Here is an 18,568-nt window from a genome sequence, read left to right on the forward strand (position 1 = left end):
TCCTACAAAGGTGTTAATCAGAGACTTGGCTTTGTGGACACTTTTCAGAGAGCAAATGTGTTAGCATAAAAATAAAGCCATAAAATGGAGAGCTGATTAATCACTCAATTGGATTTCTCTGCCTGCATATTTTTTTTTCTCTGCAACCCCAATGCTTAATTGTGCTTCCTGTTTTTTATAAAATGACTTAATCAAATCTGACTCTGATTGCATCAGAGAAGGCCAGGTACCTTACACCATAAAAGGTGGTTTGAAATTTTGACTTGTCTACTTAAAGATCACCAAAATTTGATCACAAGGTCAATTACGTCCCCGGGTGGGATTGAACCACCAACCTTTCGGTTAACAGCCGAATGCGCTAACCGATTGCGCCACAGAGACAGCTTGCAAAAGCATGTACTGACAAAGGCTAAAAAGCATTCATCTAGAAAGTTTCCTAGAAAAAGGTTAAAAAGGCAATAATCTGGAGAGTTTTGCAAGATTTTTCTTCCATTGACCAACGAAGAAACACATTGGTACTTTCACATGATGAGTGAGTTCTTCAGGATCTCTGACACTTACATGAGCAGCAGAGTGGCGCAGCGGAAGCGTGCTGGGCCCATAACCCAGAGGTCGGTGGATCGAAACCATCCTTTGTTATGTGCACTTATTTTTTTGTTAATTAAATTCTTCCAAAACTGGAATTGATATTTTGACTCTTTTATTTTTACTTAAAGTACAATAACTTTTAACATTTTAATTTGTTTTAATAGTATATTGACAGCATTGTTTTCTTTCAGAAATCCACTTAATTTTCTTTACCCTATTACTGAAATGGTAATTGACAAAAACAAGCTACATTGTCACCAGAAGAGCAATGCAAAATGTACAATTGATATTTCAAAATCATCTTTCCAGCTTGAATTTCAATGATGCATTGGGGCAACGATTTTGTGAGAAACATCTTCACCCTTAAAGAAAGATTTTCTTAACTTCTTACCTGTGTGCTGATTAGATATCACCTGGTTTTCACATAAAACAGATTCCCACTTGAGAAAGCAGCAAGGATGCAGTGAGGTTTATGTTTCCTGGTGTCAACCTGCATTATTTCAGTGGACATTGTAATGAGGATGCATCTTGCTGCCTTTCCAATGAAGCAAGTTTTAATCAGTAATAGGTGAAAAACCATTCCTACAAAGGTGTTAATCAGAGACTTGGCTTTGTGGACACTTTTCAGAGAGCAAATGTGTTAGCATAAAAATAAAGCCATAAAATGGAGAGCTGATTAATCACTCAATTGGATTTCTCTGCCTGCATATTTTTTTTTCTCTGCAACCCCAATGCTAAATTGTGCTTCCTGTTTTTTATAAAATGACTTAATCAAATCTGACTCTGATTGCATCAGAGAAGGCCAGGTACCTTACACCATAAAAGGTGGTTTGAAATTTTGACTTGTCTACTTAAAGATCACCAAAATTTGATCACAAGGTCAATTACGTCCCCGGGTGGGATTGAACCACCAACCTTTCGGTTAACAGCCGAATGCGCTAACCGATTCCGCCACAGAGACAGCTTGCAAAAGCATGTACTGACAAAGGCTAAAAAGCATTCATCTAGAAAGTTTCCTAGAAAAAGGTTAAAAAGGCAATAATCTGGAGAGTTTTGCAAGATTTTTCTTCCATTGACCAACGAAGAAACACATTGGTACTTTCACATGATGAGTGAGTTCTTCAGGATCTCTGACACTTACATGAGCAGCAGAGTGGCGCAGCGGAAGCGTGCTGGGCCCATAACCCAGAGGTCGGTGGATCGAAACCATCCTTTGCTATGTGCACTTATTTTTTTGTTAATTAAATTCTTCCAAAACTGGAATTGATATTTTGACTCTTTTATTTTTACTTAAAGTACAATAACTTTTAACATTTTAATTTGTTTTAATAGTATATTGACAGCATTGTTTTCTTTCAGAAATCCACTTAATTTTCTTTACCCTATTACTGAAATGGTAATTGACAAAAACAAGCTACATTGTCACCAGAAGAGCAATGCAAAATGTACAATTGATATTTCAAAATCATCTTTCCAGCTTGAATTTCAATGATGCATTGGGGCAACGATTTTGTGAGAAACATCTTCACCCTTAAAGAAAGATTTTCTTAACTTCTTACCTGTGTGCTGATTAGATATCACCTGGTTTTCACATAAAACAGATTCCCACTTGAGAAAGCAGCAAGGATGCAGTGAGGTTTATGTTTCCTGGTGTCAACCTGCATTATTTCAGTGGACATTGTAATGAGGATGCATCTTGCTGCCTTTCCAATGAAGCAAGTTTTAATCAGTAATAGGTGAAAAACCATTCCTACAAAGGTGTTAATCAGAGACTTGGCTTTGTGGACACTTTTCAGAGAGCAAATGTGTTAGCATAAAAATAAAGCCATAAAATGGAGAGCTGATTAATCACTCAATTGGATTTCTCTGCCTGCATATTTTTTTTTCTCTGCAAACCCAATGCTTAATTGTGCTTCCTGTTTTTTATAAAATGACTTAATCAAATCTGACTCTGATTGCATCAGAGAAGGCCAGGTACCTTACACCATAAAAGGTGGTTTGAAATTTTGACTTGTCTACTTAAAGATCACCAAAATTTGATCACAAGGTCAATTACGTCCCCGGGTGGGATTGAACCACCAACCTTTCGGTTAACAGCCGAATGCGCTAACCGATTGCGCCACAGAGACAGCTTGCAAAAGCATGTACTGACAAAGGCTAAAAAGCATTCATCTAGAAAGTTTCCTAGAAAAAGGTTAAAAAGGCAATAATCTGGAGAGTTTTGCAAGATTTTTCTTCCATTGACCAACGAAGAAACACATTGGTACTTTCACATGATGAGTGAGTTCTTCAGGATCTCTGACACTTACATGAGCAGCAGAGTGGCGCAGCGGAAGCGTGCTGGGCCCATAACCAAGAGGTCGGTGGATCGAAACCATCCTTTGCTATGTGCACTTATTTTTTTGTTAATTAAATTCTTCCAAAACTGGAATTGATATTTTGACTCTTTTATTTTTACTTAAAGTACAATAACTTTTAACATTTTAATTTGTTTTAATAGTATATTGACAGCATTGTTTTCTTTCAGAAATCCACTTAATTTTCTTTACCCTATTACTGAAATGGTAATTGACAAAAACAAGCTACATTGTCACCAGAAGAGCAATGCAAAATGTACAATTGATATTTCAAAATCATCTTTCCATCTTGAATTTCAATGATGCATTGGGGCAACGATTTTGTGAGAAACATCTTCACCCTTAAAGAAAGATTTTCTTAACTTCTTACCTGTGTGCTGATTAGATATCACCTGGTTTTCACATTAAACAGATTCCCACGTGAGAAAGCAGCAAGGATGCAGTGAGGTTTATGTTTCCTGGTGTCAACCTGTATTATTTCAGTGGACATTGTAATGAGGATGCATCTTGCTGCCTTTCCAATGAAGCAAGTTTTAATCAGTAATAGGTGAAAAACCATTCCTACAAAGGTGTTAATCAGAGACTTGGCTTTGTGGACACTTTTCAGAGAGCAAATGTGTTAGCATAAAAATAAAGCCATAAAATGGAGAGCTGATTAATCACTCAATTGGATTTCTCTGCCTGCATATTTTTTTTTCTCTGCAACCCCAATGCTAAATTGTGCTTCCTGTTTTTTATAAAATGACTTAATCAAATCTGACTCTGATTGCATCAGAGAAGGCCAGGTACCTTACACCATAAAAGGTGGTTTGAAATTTTGACTTGTCTACTTAAAGATCACCAAAATTTGATCACAAGGTCAATTACGTCCCCGGGTGGGATTGAACCACCAACCTTTCGGTTAACAGCCGAATGCGCTAACCGATTGCGCCACAGAGACAGCTTGCAAAAGCATGTACTGACAAAGGCTAAAAAGCATTCATCTAGAAAGTTTCCTAGAAAAAGGTTAAAAAGGCAATAATCTGGAGAGTTTTGCAAGATTTTTCTTCCATTGACCAACGAAGAAACACATTGGTACTTTCACATGATGAGTGAGTTCTTCAGGATCTCTGACACTTACATGAGCAGCAGAGTGGCGCAGCGGAAGCGTGCTGGGCCCATAACCCAGAGGTCGGTGGATCGAAACCATCCTTTGCTATGTGCACTTATTTTTTTGTTAATTAAATTCTTCCAAAACTGGAATTGATATTTTGACTCTTTTATTTTTACTTAAAGTACAATAACTTTTAACATTTTAATTTGTTTTAATAGTATATTGACAGCATTGTTTTCTTTCAGAAATCCACTTAATTTTCTTTACCCTATTACTGAAATGGTAATTGACAAAAACAAGCTACATTGTCACCAGAAGAGCAATGCAAAATGTACAATTGATATTTCAAAATCATCTTTCCAGCTTGAATTTCAATGATGCATTGGGGCAACGATTTTGTGAGAAACATCTTCACCCTTAAAGAAAGATTTTCTTAACTTCTTACCTGTGTGCTGATTAGATATCACCTGGTTTTCACATTAAACAGATTTCCACATGAGAAAGCAGCAAGGATGCAGTGAGGTTTATGTTTCCTGGTGTCAACCTGTATTATTTCAGTGGACATTGTAATGAGGATGCATCTTGCTGCCTTTCCAATGAAGCAAGTTTTAATCAGTAATAGGTGAAAAACCATTCCTACAAAGGTGTTAATCAGAGACTTGGCTTTGTGGACACTTTTCAGAGAGCAAATGTGTTAGCATAAAAATAAAGCCATAAAATGGAGAGCTGATTAATCACTCAATTGGATTTCTCTGCCTGCATATTTTTTTTTCTCTGCAACCCCAATGCTTAATTGTGCTTCCTGTTTTTTATAAAATGACTTAATCAAATCTGACTCTGATTGCATCAGAGAAGGCCAGGTACCTTACACCATAAAAGGTGGTTTGAAATTTTGACTTGTCTACTTAAAGATCACCAAAATTTGATCACAAGGTCAATTACGTCCCCGGGTGGGATTGAACCACCAACCTTTCGGTTAACAGCCGAATGCGCTAACCGATTGCGCCACAGAGACAGCTTGCAAAAGCATGTACTGACAAAGGCTAAAAAGCATTCATCTAGAAAGTTTCCTAGAAAAAGGTTAAAAAGGCAATAATCTGGAGAGTTTTGCAAGATTTTTCTTCCATTGACCAACGAAGAAACACATTGGTACTTTCACATGATGAGTGAGTTCTTCAGGATCTCTGACACTTACATGAGCAGCAGAGTGGCGCAGCGGAAGCGTGCTGGGCCCATAACCCAGAGGTCGGTGGATCGAAACCATCCTTTGTTATGTGCACTTATTTTTTTGTTAATTAAATTCTTCCAAAACTGGAATTGATATTTTGACTCTTTTATTTTTACTTAAAGTACAATAACTTTTAACATTTTAATTTGTTTTAATAGTATATTGACAGCATTGTTTTCTTTCAGAAATCCACTTAATTTTCTTTACCCTATTACTGAAATGGTAATTGACAAAAACAAGCTACATTGTCACCAGAAGAGCAATGCAAAATGTACAATTGATATTTCAAAATCATCTTTCCAGCTTGAATTTCAATGATGCATTGGGGCAACGATTTTGTGAGAAACATCTTCACCCTTAAAGAAAGATTTTCTTAACTTCTTACCTGTGTGCTGATTAGATATCACCTGGTTTTCACATAAAACAGATTCCCACTTGAGAAAGCAGCAAGGATGCAGTGAGGTTTATGTTTCCTGGTGTCAACCTGCATTATTTCAGTGGACATTGTAATGAGGATGCATCTTGCTGCCTTTCCAATGAAGCAAGTTTTAATCAGTAATAGGTGAAAAACCATTCCTACAAAGGTGTTAATCAGAGACTTGGCTTTGTGGACACTTTTCAGAGAGCAAATGTGTTAGCATAAAAATAAAGCCATAAAATGGAGAGCTGATTAATCACTCAATTGGATTTCTCTGCCTGCATATTTTTTTTTCTCTGCAACCCCAATGCTAAATTGTGCTTCCTGTTTTTTATAAAATGACTTAATCAAATCTGACTCTGATTGCATCAGAGAAGGCCAGGTACCTTACACCATAAAAGGTGGTTTGAAATTTTGACTTGTCTACTTAAAGATCACCAAAATTTGATCACAAGGTCAATTACGTCCCCGGGTGGGATTGAACCACCAACCTTTCGGTTAACAGCCGAATGCGCTAACCGATTCCGCCACAGAGACAGCTTGCAAAAGCATGTACTGACAAAGGCTAAAAAGCATTCATCTAGAAAGTTTCCTAGAAAAAGGTTAAAAAGGCAATAATCTGGAGAGTTTTGCAAGATTTTTCTTCCATTGACCAACGAAGAAACACATTGGTACTTTCACATGATGAGTGAGTTCTTCAGGATCTCTGACACTTACATGAGCAGCAGAGTGGCGCAGCGGAAGCGTGCTGGGCCCATAACCCAGAGGTCGGTGGATCGAAACCATCCTTTGCTATGTGCACTTATTTTTTTGTTAATTAAATTCTTCCAAAACTGGAATTGATATTTTGACTCTTTTATTTTTACTTAAAGTACAATAACTTTTAACATTTTAATTTGTTTTAATAGTATATTGACAGCATTGTTTTCTTTCAGAAATCCACTTAATTTTCTTTACCCTATTACTGAAATGGTAATTGACAAAAACAAGCTACATTGTCACCAGAAGAGCAATGCAAAATGTACAATTGATATTTCAAAATCATCTTTCCAGCTTGAATTTCAATGATGCATTGGGGCAACGATTTTGTGAGAAACATCTTCACCCTTAAAGAAAGATTTTCTTAACTTCTTACCTGTGTGCTGATTAGATATCACCTGGTTTTCACATAAAACAGATTCCCACTTGAGAAAGCAGCAAGGATGCAGTGAGGTTTATGTTTCCTGGTGTCAACCTGCATTATTTCAGTGGACATTGTAATGAGGATGCATCTTGCTGCCTTTCCAATGAAGCAAGTTTTAATCAGTAATAGGTGAAAAACCATTCCTACAAAGGTGTTAATCAGAGACTTGGCTTTGTGGACACTTTTCAGAGAGCAAATGTGTTAGCATAAAAATAAAGCCATAAAATGGAGAGCTGATTAATCACTCAATTGGATTTCTCTGCCTGCATATTTTTTTTTCTCTGCAACCCCAATGCTAAATTGTGCTTCCTGTTTTTTATAAAATGACTTAATCAAATCTGACTCTGATTGCATCAGAGAAGGCCAGGTACCTTACACCATAAAAGGTGGTTTGAAATTTTGACTTGTCTACTTAAAGATCACCAAAATTTGATCACAAGGTCAATTACGTCCCCGGGTGGGATTGAACCACCAACCTTTCGGTTAACAGCCGAATGCGCTAACCGATTCCGCCACAGAGACAGCTTGCAAAAGCATGTACTGACAAAGGCTAAAAAGCATTCATCTAGAAAGTTTCCTAGAAAAAGGTTAAAAAGGCAATAATCTGGAGAGTTTTGCAAGATTTTTCTTCCATTGACCAACGAAGAAACACATTGGTACTTTCACATGATGAGTGAGTTCTTCAGGATCTCTGACACTTACATGAGCAGCAGAGTGGCGCAGCGGAAGCGTGCTGGGCCCATAACCCAGAGGTCGGTGGATCGAAACCATCCTTTGCTATGTGCACTTATTTTTTTGTTAATTAAATTCTTCCAAAACTGGAATTGATATTTTGACTCTTTTATTTTTACTTAAAGTACAATAACTTTTAACATTTTAATTTGTTTTAATAGTATATTGACAGCATTGTTTTCTTTCAGAAATCCACTTAATTTTCTTTACCCTATTACTGAAATGGTAATTGACAAAAACAAGCTACATTGTCACCAGAAGAGCAATGCAAAATGTACAATTGATATTTCAAAATCATCTTTCCAGCTTGAATTTCAATGATGCATTGGGGCAACGATTTTGTGAGAAACATCTTCACCCTTAAAGAAAGATTTTCTTAACTTCTTACCTGTGTGCTGATTAGATATCACCTGGTTTTCACATTAAACAGATTCCCACATGAGAAAGCAGCAAGGATGCAGTGAGGTTTATGTTTCCTGGTGTCAACCTGTATTATTTCAGTGGACATTGTAATGAGGATGCATCTTGCTGCCTTTCCAATGAAGCAAGTTTTAATCAGTAATAGGTGAAAAACCATTCCTACAAAGGTGTTAATCAGAGACTTGGCTTTGTGGACACTTTTCAGAGAGCAAATGTGTTAGCATAAAAATAAAGCCATAAAATGGAGAGCTGATTAATCACTCAATTGGATTTCTCTGCCTGCATATTTTTTTTTCTCTGCAACCCCAATGCTAAATTGTGCTTCCTGTTTTTTATAAAATGACTTAATCAAATCTGACTCTGATTGCATCAGAGAAGGCCAGGTACCTTACACCATAAAAGGTGGTTTGAAATTTTGACTTGTCTACTTAAAGATCAGCAAAATTTGATCACAAGGTCAATTACGTCCCCGGGTGGGATTGAACCACCAACCTTTCGGTTAACAGCCGAATGCGCTAACCGATTGCGCCACAGAGACAGCTTGCAAAAGCATGTACTGACAAAGGCTAAAAAGCATTCATCTAGAAAGTTTCCTAGAAAAAGGTTAAAAAGGCAATAATCTGGAGAGTTTTGCAAGATTTTTCTTCCATTGACCAACGAAGAAACACATTGGTACTTTCACATGATGAGTGAGTTCTTCAGGATCTCTGACACTTACATGAGCAGCAGAGTGGCGCAGCGGAAGCGTGCTGGGCCCATAACCCAGAGGTCGGTGGATCGAAACCATCCTTTGCTATGTGCACTTATTTTTTTGTTAATTAAATTCTTCCAAAACTGGAATTGATATTTTGACTCTTTTATTTTTACTTAAAGTACAATAACTTTTAACATTTTAATTTGTTTTAATAGTATATTGACAGCATTGTTTTCTTTCAGAAATCCACTTAAATTTCTTTACCCTATTACTGAAATGGTAATTGACAAAAACAAGCTACATTGTCACCAGAAGAGCAATGCAAAATGTACAATTGATATTTCAAAATCATCTTTCCAGCTTGAATTTCAATGATGCATTGGGGCAACGATTTTGTGAGAAACATCTTCACCCTTAAAGAAAGATTTTCTTAACTTCTTACCTGTGTGCTGATTAGATATCACCTGGTTTTCACATTAAACAGATTCCCACGTGAGAAAGCAGCAAGGATGCAGTGAGGTTTATGTTTCCTGGTGTCAACCTGTATTATTTCAGTGGACATTGTAATGAGGATGCATCTTGCTGCCTTTCCAATGAAGCAAGTTTTAATCAGTAATAGGTGAAAAACCATTCCTACAAAGGTGTTAATCAGAGACTTGGCTTTGTGGACACTTTTCAGAGAGCAAATGTGTTAGCATAAAAATAAAGCCATAAAATGGAGAGCTGATTAATCACTCAATTGGATTTCTCTGCCTGCATATTTTTTTTTCTCTGCAACCCCAATGCTAAATTGTGCTTCCTGTTTTTTATAAAATGACTTAATCAAATCTGACTCTGATTGCATCAGAGAAGGCCAGGTACCTTACACCATAAAAGGTGGTTTGAAATTTTGACTTGTCTACTTAAAGATCACCAAAATTTGATCACAAGGTCAATTACGTCCCCGGGTGGGATTGAACCACCAACCTTTCGGTTAACAGCCGAATGCGCTAACCGATTGCGCCACAGAGACAGCTTGCAAAAGCATGTACTGACAAAGGCTAAAAAGCATTCATCTAGAAAGTTTCCTAGAAAAAGGTTAAAAAGGCAATAATCTGGAGAGTTTTGCAAGATTTTTCTTCCATTGACCAACGAAGAAACACATTGGTACTTTCACATGATGAGTGAGTTCTTCAGGATCTCTGACACTTACATGAGCAGCAGAGTGGCGCAGCGGAAGCGTGCTGGGCCCATAACCCAGAGGTCGGTGGATCGAAACCATCCTTTGCTATGTGCACTTATTTTTTTGTTAATTAAATTCTTCCAAAACTGGAATTGATATTTTGACTCTTTTATTTTTACTTAAAGTACAATAACTTTTAACATTTTAATTTGTTTTAATAGTATATTGACAGCATTGTTTTCTTTCAGAAATCCACTTAATTTTCTTTACCCTATTACTGAAATGGTAATTGACAAAAACAAGCTACATTGTCACCAGAAGAGCAATGCAAAATGTACAATTGATATTTCAAAATCATCTTTCCAGCTTGAATTTCAATGATGCATTGGGGCAACGATTTTGTGAGAAACATCTTCACCCTTAAAGAAAGATTTTCTTAACTTCTTACCTGTGTGCTGATTAGATATCACCTGGTTTTCACATTAAACAGATTTCCACATGAGAAAGCAGCAAGGATGCAGTGAGGTTTATGTTTCCTGGTGTCAACCTGTATTATTTCAGTGGACATTGTAATGAGGATGCATCTTGCTGCCTTTCCAATGAAGCAAGTTTTAATCAGTAATAGGTGAAAAACCATTCCTACAAAGGTGTTAATCAGAGACTTGGCTTTGTGGACACTTTTCAGAGAGCAAATGTGTTAGCATAAAAATAAAGCCATAAAATGGAGAGCTGATTAATCACTCAATTGGATTTCTCTGCCTGCATATTTTTTTTTCTCTGCAACCCCAATGCTTAATTGTGCTTCCTGTTTTTTATAAAATGACTTAATCAAATCTGACTCTGATTGCATCAGAGAAGGCCAGGTACCTTACACCATAAAAGGTGGTTTGAAATTTTGACTTGTCTACTTAAAGATCACCAAAATTTGATCACAAGGTCAATTACGTCCCCGGGTGGGATTGAACCACCAACCTTTCGGTTAACAGCCGAATGCGCTAACCGATTGCGCCACAGAGACAGCTTGCAAAAGCATGTACTGACAAAGGCTAAAAAGCATTCATCTAGAAAGTTTCCTAGAAAAAGGTTAAAAAGGCAATAATCTGGAGAGTTTTGCAAGATTTTTCTTCCATTGACCAACGAAGAAACACATTGGTACTTTCACATGATGAGTGAGTTCTTCAGGATCTCTGACACTTACATGAGCAGCAGAGTGGCGCAGCGGAAGCGTGCTGGGCCCATAACCCAGAGGTCGGTGGATCGAAACCATCCTTTGCTATGTGCACTTATTTTTTTGTTAATTAAATTCTTCCAAAACTGGAATTGATATTTTGACTCTTTTATTTTTACTTAAAGTACAATAACTTTTAACATTTTAATTTGTTTTAATAGTATATTGACAGCATTGTTTTCTTTCAGAAATCCACTTAAATTTCTTTACCCTATTACTGAAATGGTAATTGACAAAAACAAGCTACATTGTCACCAGAAGAGCAATGCAAAATGTACAATTGATATTTCAAAATCATCTTTCCAGCTTGAATTTCAATGATGCATTGGGGCAACGATTTTGTGAGAAACATCTTCACCCTTAAAGAAAGATTTTCTTAACTTCTTACCTGTGTGCTGATTAGATATCACCTGGTTTTCACATTAAACAGATTCCCACGTGAGAAAGCAGCAAGGATGCAGTGAGGTTTATGTTTCCTGGTGTCAACCTGTATTATTTCAGTGGACATTGTAATGAGGATGCATCTTGCTGCCTTTCCAATGAAGCAAGTTTTAATCAGTAATAGGTGAAAAACCATTCCTACAAAGGTGTTAATCAGAGACTTGGCTTTGTGGACACTTTTCAGAGAGCAAATGTGTTAGCATAAAAATAAAGCCATAAAATGGAGAGCTGATTAATCACTCAATTGGATTTCTCTGCCTGCATTTTTTTTTTCTCTGCAACCCCAATGCTAAATTGTGCTTCCTGTTTTTTATAAAATGACTTAATCAAATCTGACTCTGATTGCATCAGAGAAGGCCAGGTACCTTACACCATAAAAGGTGGTTTGAAATTTTGACTTGTCTACTTAAAGATCACCAAAATTTGATCACAAGGTCAATTACGTCCCCGGGTGGGATTGAACCACCAACCTTTCGGTTAACAGCCGAATGCGCTAACCGATTGCGCCACAGAGACAGCTTGCAAAAGCATGTACTGACAAAGGCTAAAAAGCATTCATCTAGAAAGTTTCCTAGAAAAAGGTTAAAAAGGCAATAATCTGGAAAGTTTTGCAAGATTTTTCTTCCATTGACCAACGAAGAAACACATTGGTACTTTCACATGATGAGTGAGTTCTTCAGGATCTCTGACACTTACATGAGCAGCAGAGTGGCGCAGCGGAAGCGTGCTGGGCCCATAACCCAGAGGTCGGTGGATCGAAACCATCCTTTGCTATGTGCACTTATTTTTTTGTTAATTAAATTCTTCCAAAACTGGAATTGATATTTTGACTCTTTTATTTTTACTTAAAGTACAATAACTTTTAACATTTTAATTTGTTTTAATAGTATATTGACAGCATTGTTTTCTTTCAGAAATCCACTTAATTTTCTTTACCCTATTACTGAAATGGTAATTGACAAAAACAAGCTACATTGTCACCAGAAGAGCAATGCAAAATGTACAATTGATATTTCAAAATCATCTTTCCAGCTTGAATTTCAATGATGCATTGGGGCAACGATTTTGTGAGAAACATCTTCACCCTTAAAGAAAGATTTTCTTAACTTCTTACCTGTGTGCTGATTAGATATCACCTGGTTTTCACATTAAACAGATTTCCACATGAGAAAGCAGCAAGGATGCAGTGAGGTTTATGTTTCCTGGTGTCAACCTGTATTATTTCAGTGGACATTGTAATGAGGATGCATCTTGCTGCCTTTCCAATGAAGCAAGTTTTAATCAGTAATAGGTGAAAAACCATTCCTACAAAGGTGTTAATCAGAGACTTGGCTTTGTGGACACTTTTCAGAGAGCAAATGTGTTAGCATAAAAATAAAGCCATAAAATGGAGAGCTGATTAATCACTCAATTGGATTTCTCTGCCTGCATATTTTTTTTTCTCTGCAACCCCAATGCTTAATTGTGCTTCCTGTTTTTTATAAAATGACTTAATCAAATCTGACTCTGATTGCATCAGAGAAGGCCAGGTACCTTACACCATAAAAGGTGGTTTGAAATTTTGACTTGTCTACTTAAAGATCACCAAAATTTGATCACAAGGTCAATTACGTCCCCGGGTGGGATTGAACCACCAACCTTTCGGTTAACAGCCGAATGCGCTAACCGATTGCGCCACAGAGACAGCTTGCAAAAGCATGTACTGACAAAGGCTAAAAAGCATTCATCTAGAAAGTTTCCTAGAAAAAGGTTAAAAAGGCAATAATCTGGAGAGTTTTGCAAGATTTTTCTTCCATTGACCAACGAAGAAACACATTGGTACTTTCACATGATGAGTGAGTTCTTCAGGATCTCTGACACTTACATGAGCAGCAGAGTGGCGCAGCGGAAGCGTGCTGGGCCCATAACCCAGAGGTCGGTGGATCGAAACCATCCTTTGTTATGTGCACTTATTTTTTTGTTAATTAAATTCTTCCAAAACTGGAATTGATATTTTGACTCTTTTATTTTTACTTAAAGTACAATAACTTTTAACATTTTAATTTGTTTTAATAGTATATTGACAGCATTGTTTTCTTTCAGAAATCCACTTAATTTTCTTTACCCTATTACTGAAATGGTAATTGACAAAAACAAGCTACATTGTCACCAGAAGAGCAATGCAAAATGTACAATTGATATTTCAAAATCATCTTTCCAGCTTGAATTTCAATGATGCATTGGGGCAACGATTTTGTGAGAAACATCTTCACCCTTAAAGAAAGATTTTCTTAACTTCTTACCTGTGTGCTGATTAGATATCACCTGGTTTTCACATAAAACAGATTCCCACTTGAGAAAGCAGCAAGGATGCAGTGAGGTTTATGTTTCCTGGTGTCAACCTGCATTATTTCAGTGGACATTGTAATGAGGATGCATCTTGCTGCCTTTCCAATGAAGCAAGTTTTAATCAGTAATAGGTGAAAAACCATTCCTACAAAGGTGTTAATCAGAGACTTGGCTTTGTGGACACTTTTCAGAGAGCAAATGTGTTAGCATAAAAATAAAGCCATAAAATGGAGAGCTGATTAATCACTCAATTGGATTTCTCTGCCTGCATATTTTTTTTTCTCTGCAACCCCAATGCTAAATTGTGCTTCCTGTTTTTTATAAAATGACTTAATCAAATCTGACTCTGATTGCATCAGAGAAGGCCAGGTACCTTACACCATAAAAGGTGGTTTGAAATTTTGACTTGTCTACTTAAAGATCACCAAAATTTGATCACAAGGTCAATTACGTCCCCGGGTGGGATTGAACCACCAACCTTTCGGTTAACAGCCGAATGCGCTAACCGATTCCGCCACAGAGACAGCTTGCAAAAGCATGTACTGACAAAGGCTAAAAAGCATTCATCTAGAAAGTTTCCTAGAAAAAGGTTAAAAAGGCAATAATCTGGAGAGTTTTGCAAGATTTTTCTTCCATTGACCAACGAAGAAACACATTGGTACTTTCACATGATGAGTGAGTTCTTCAGGATCTCTGACACTTACATGAGCAGCAGAGTGGCGCAGCGGAAGCGTGCTGGGCCCATAACCCAGAGGTCGGTGGATCGAAACCATCCTTTGCTATGTGCACTTATTTTTTTGTTAATTAAATTCTTCCAAAACTGGAATTGATATTTTGACTCTTTTATTTTTACTTAAAGTACAATAACTTTTAACATTTTAATTTGTTTTAATAGTATATTGACAGCATTGTTTTCTTTCAGAAATCCACTTAATTTTCTTTACCCTATTACTGAAATGGTAATTGACAAAAACAAGCTACATTGTCACCAGAAGAGCAATGCAAAATGTACAATTGATATTTCAAAATCATCTTTCCAGCTTGAATTTCAATGATGCATTGGGGCAACGATTTTGTGAGAAACATCTTCACCCTTAAAGAAAGATTTTCTTAACTTCTTACCTGTGTGCTGATTAGATATCACCTGGTTTTCACATAAAACAGATTCCCACTTGAGAAAGCAGCAAGGATGCAGTGAGGTTTATGTTTCCTGGTGTCAACCTGCATTATTTCAGTGGACATTGTAATGAGGATGCATCTTGCTGCCTTTCCAATGAAGCAAGTTTTAATCAGTAATAGGTGAAAAACCATTCCTACAAAGGTGTTAATCAGAGACTTGGCTTTGTGGACACTTTTCAGAGAGCAAATGTGTTAGCATAAAAATAAAGCCATAAAATGGAGAGCTGATTAATCACTCAATTGGATTTCTCTGCCTGCATATTTTTTTTTCTCTGCAACCCCAATGCTAAATTGTGCTTCCTGTTTTTTATAAAATGACTTAATCAAATCTGACTCTGATTGCATCAGAGAAGGCCAGGTACCTTACACCATAAAAGGTGGTTTGAAATTTTGACTTGTCTACTTAAAGATCACCAAAATTTGATCACAAGGTCAATTACGTCCCCGGGTGGGATTGAACCACCAACCTTTCGGTTAACAGCCGAATGCGCTAACCGATTCCGCCACAGAGACAGCTTGCAAAAGCATGTACTGACAAAGGCTAAAAAGCATTCATCTAGAAAGTTTCCTAGAAAAAGGTTAAAAAGGCAATAATCTGGAGAGTTTTGCAAGATTTTTCTTCCATTGACCAACGAAGAAACACATTGGTACTTTCACATGATGAGTGAGTTCTTCAGGATCTCTGACACTTACATGAGCAGCAGAGTGGCGCAGCGGAAGCGTGCTGGGCCCATAACCCAGAGGTCGGTGGATCGAAACCATCCTTTGCTATGTGCACTTATTTTTTTGTTAATTAAATTCTTCCAAAACTGGAATTGATATTTTGACTCTTTTATTTTTACTTAAAGTACAATAACTTTTAACATTTTAATTTGTTTTAATAGTATATTGACAGCATTGTTTTCTTTCAGAAATCCACTTAATTTTCTTTACCCTATTACTGAAATGGTAATTGACAAAAACAAGCTACATTGTCACCAGAAGAGCAATGCAAAATGTACAATTGATATTTCAAAATCATCTTTCCAGCTTGAATTTCAATGATGCATTGGGGCAACGATTTTGTGAGAAACATCTTCACCCTTAAAGAAAGATTTTCTTAACTTCTTACCTGTGTGCTGATTAGATATCACCTGGTTTTCACATTAAACAGATTCCCACATGAGAAAGCAGCAAGGATGCAGTGAGGTTTATGTTTCCTGGTGTCAACCTGTATTATTTCAGTGGACATTGTAATGAGGATGCATCTTGCTGCCTTTCCAATGAAGCAAGTTTTAATCAGTAATAGGTGAAAAACCATTCCTACAAAGGTGTTAATCAGAGACTTGGCTTTGTGGACACTTTTCAGAGAGCAAATGTGTTAGCATAAAAATAAAGCCATAAAATGGAGAGCTGATTAATCACTCAATTGGATTTCTCTGCCTGCATATTTTTTTTTCTCTGCAACCCCAATGCTAAATTGTGCTTCCTGTTTTTTATAAAATGACTTAATCAAATCTGACTCTGATTGCATCAGAGAAGGCCAGGTACCTTACACCATAAAAGGTGGTTTGAAATTTTGACTTGTCTACTTAAAGATCAGCAAAATTTGATCACAAGGTCAATTACGTCCCCGGGTGGGATTGAACCACCAACCTTTCGGTTAACAGCCGAATGCGCTAACCGATTGCGCCACAGAGACAGCTTGCAAAAGCATGTACTGACAAAGGCTAAAAAGCATTCATCTAGAAAGTTTCCTAGAAAAAGGTTAAAAAGGCAATAATCTGGAGAGTTTTGCAAGATTTTTCTTCCATTGACCAACGAAGAAACACATTGGTACTTTCACATGATGAGTGAGTTCTTCAGGATCTCTGACACTTACATGAGCAGCAGAGTGGCGCAGCGGAAGCGTGCTGGGCCCATAACCCAGAGGTCGGTGGATCGAAACCATCCTTTGCTATGTGCACTTATTTTTTTGTTAATTAAATTCTTCCAAAACTGGAATTGATATTTTGACTCTTTTATTTTTACTTAAAGTACAATAACTTTTAACATTTTAATTTGTTTTAATAGTATATTGACAGCATTGTTTTCTTTCAGAAATCCACTTAATTTTCTTTACCCTATTACTGAAATGGTAATTGACAAAAACAAGCTACATTGTCACCAGAAGAGCAATGCAAAATGTACAATTGATATTTCAAAATCATCTTTCCAGCTTGAATTTCAATGATGCATTGGGGCAACGATTTTGTGAGAAACATCTTCACCCTTAAAGAAAGATTTTCTTAACTTCTTACCTGTGTGCTGATTAGATATCACCTGGTTTTCACATTAAACAGATTCCCACTTGAGAAAGCAGCAAGGATGCAGTGAGGTTTATGTTTCCTGGTGTCAACCTGTATTATTTCAGTGGACATTGTAATGAGGATGCATCTTGCTGCCTTTCCAATGAAGCAAGTTTTAATCAGTAATAGGTGAAAAACCATTCCTACAAAGGTGTTAATCAGAGACTTGGCTTTGTGGACACTTTTCAGAGAGCAAATGTGTTAGCATAAAAATAAAGCCATAAAATGGAGAGCTGATTAATCACTCAATTGGATTTCTCTGCCTGCATATTTTTTTTTCTCTGCAACCCCAATGCTAAATTGTGCTTCCTGTTTTTTATAAAATGACTTAATCAAATCTGACTCTGATTGCATCAGAGAAGGCCAGGTACCTTACACCATAAAAGGTGGTTTGAAATTTTGACTTGTCTACTTAAAGATCACCAAAATTTGATCACAAGGTCAATTACGTCCCCAGGTGGGATTGAACCACCAACCTTTCGGTTAACTGCCGAATGCGCTAACCGATTGCGCCACAGAGACAGCTTGCAAAAGCATGTACTGACAAAGGCTAAAAAGCATTCATCTAGAAAGTTTCCTAGAAAAAGGTTAAAAAGGCAATAATCTGGAGAGTTTTGCAAGATTTTTCTTCCATTGACCAACGAAGAAACACATTGGTACTTTCACATGATGAGTGAGTTCTTCAGGATCTCTGACACTAACATGAGCAGCAGAGTGGCGCAGCGGAAGCGTGCTGGGCCCATAACCCAGAGGTCGGTGGATTTAAACCATCCTTTGCTATGTGCACTTATTTTTTTGTTAATTAAATTCTTCCAAAACTGGAATTGATATTTTGACTCTTTTATTTTTACTTAAAGTACAATAACTTTTAACATTTTAATTTGTTTTAATAGTATATTGACAGCATTGTTTTCTTTCAGAAATCCACTTAATTTTCTTTACCCTATTACTGAAATGGTAATTGACAAAAACAAGCTACATTGTCACCAGAAGAGCAATGCAAAATGTACAATTGATATTTCAAAATCATCTTTCCAGCTTGAATTTCAATGATGCATTGGGGCAACGATTTTGTGAGAAACATCTTCACCCTTAAAGAAAGATTTTCTTAACTTCTTACCTGTGTGCTGATTAGATATCACCTGGTTTTCACATTAAACAGATTCCCACATGAGAAAGCAGCAAGGATG

General features: G+C 36.9%; 10 non-coding genes across 10 annotated transcripts; all 10 read right to left on the reverse strand.

Moving 5' to 3' along the window:
- Positions 1-307: 307 nt before the first annotated feature.
- On the reverse strand, positions 308-381 carry TRNAN-GUU (transfer RNA asparagine (anticodon GUU)). The gene has a single exon. It is a non-coding gene; the product is annotated as a tRNA-Asn (tRNA).
- Positions 382-2,643: 2,262 nt separating this feature from the next.
- Positions 2,644-2,717, reverse strand: TRNAN-GUU (transfer RNA asparagine (anticodon GUU)). The gene has a single exon. It is a non-coding gene; the product is annotated as a tRNA-Asn (tRNA).
- Positions 2,718-3,811: 1,094 nt separating this feature from the next.
- Positions 3,812-3,885, reverse strand: TRNAN-GUU (transfer RNA asparagine (anticodon GUU)). The gene has a single exon. It is a non-coding gene; the product is annotated as a tRNA-Asn (tRNA).
- A 1,094-nt stretch (positions 3,886-4,979) lies between these two features.
- On the reverse strand, positions 4,980-5,053 carry TRNAN-GUU (transfer RNA asparagine (anticodon GUU)). The gene has a single exon. It is a non-coding gene; the product is annotated as a tRNA-Asn (tRNA).
- Positions 5,054-8,483: 3,430 nt separating this feature from the next.
- Positions 8,484-8,557, reverse strand: TRNAN-GUU (transfer RNA asparagine (anticodon GUU)). Its single transcript has one exon. It is a non-coding gene; the product is annotated as a tRNA-Asn (tRNA).
- Positions 8,558-9,651: 1,094 nt separating this feature from the next.
- TRNAN-GUU (transfer RNA asparagine (anticodon GUU)) lies at positions 9,652-9,725 on the reverse strand. The gene has a single exon. It is a non-coding gene; the product is annotated as a tRNA-Asn (tRNA).
- Positions 9,726-10,819: 1,094 nt separating this feature from the next.
- TRNAN-GUU (transfer RNA asparagine (anticodon GUU)) lies at positions 10,820-10,893 on the reverse strand. The gene has a single exon. It is a non-coding gene; the product is annotated as a tRNA-Asn (tRNA).
- A 1,093-nt stretch (positions 10,894-11,986) lies between these two features.
- Positions 11,987-12,060, reverse strand: TRNAN-GUU (transfer RNA asparagine (anticodon GUU)). Its single transcript has one exon. It is a non-coding gene; the product is annotated as a tRNA-Asn (tRNA).
- Positions 12,061-13,154: 1,094 nt separating this feature from the next.
- On the reverse strand, positions 13,155-13,228 carry TRNAN-GUU (transfer RNA asparagine (anticodon GUU)). Its single transcript has one exon. It is a non-coding gene; the product is annotated as a tRNA-Asn (tRNA).
- A 3,430-nt stretch (positions 13,229-16,658) lies between these two features.
- TRNAN-GUU (transfer RNA asparagine (anticodon GUU)) lies at positions 16,659-16,732 on the reverse strand. Its single transcript has one exon. It is a non-coding gene; the product is annotated as a tRNA-Asn (tRNA).
- Positions 16,733-18,568: the final 1,836 nt, after the last annotated feature.

The sequence above is a fragment of the Pseudophryne corroboree genome, chromosome 4, assembly GCF_028390025.1.
Source record: "Pseudophryne corroboree isolate aPseCor3 chromosome 4, aPseCor3.hap2, whole genome shotgun sequence".
NCBI lineage: Eukaryota > Metazoa > Chordata > Amphibia > Anura > Myobatrachidae > Pseudophryne > Pseudophryne corroboree.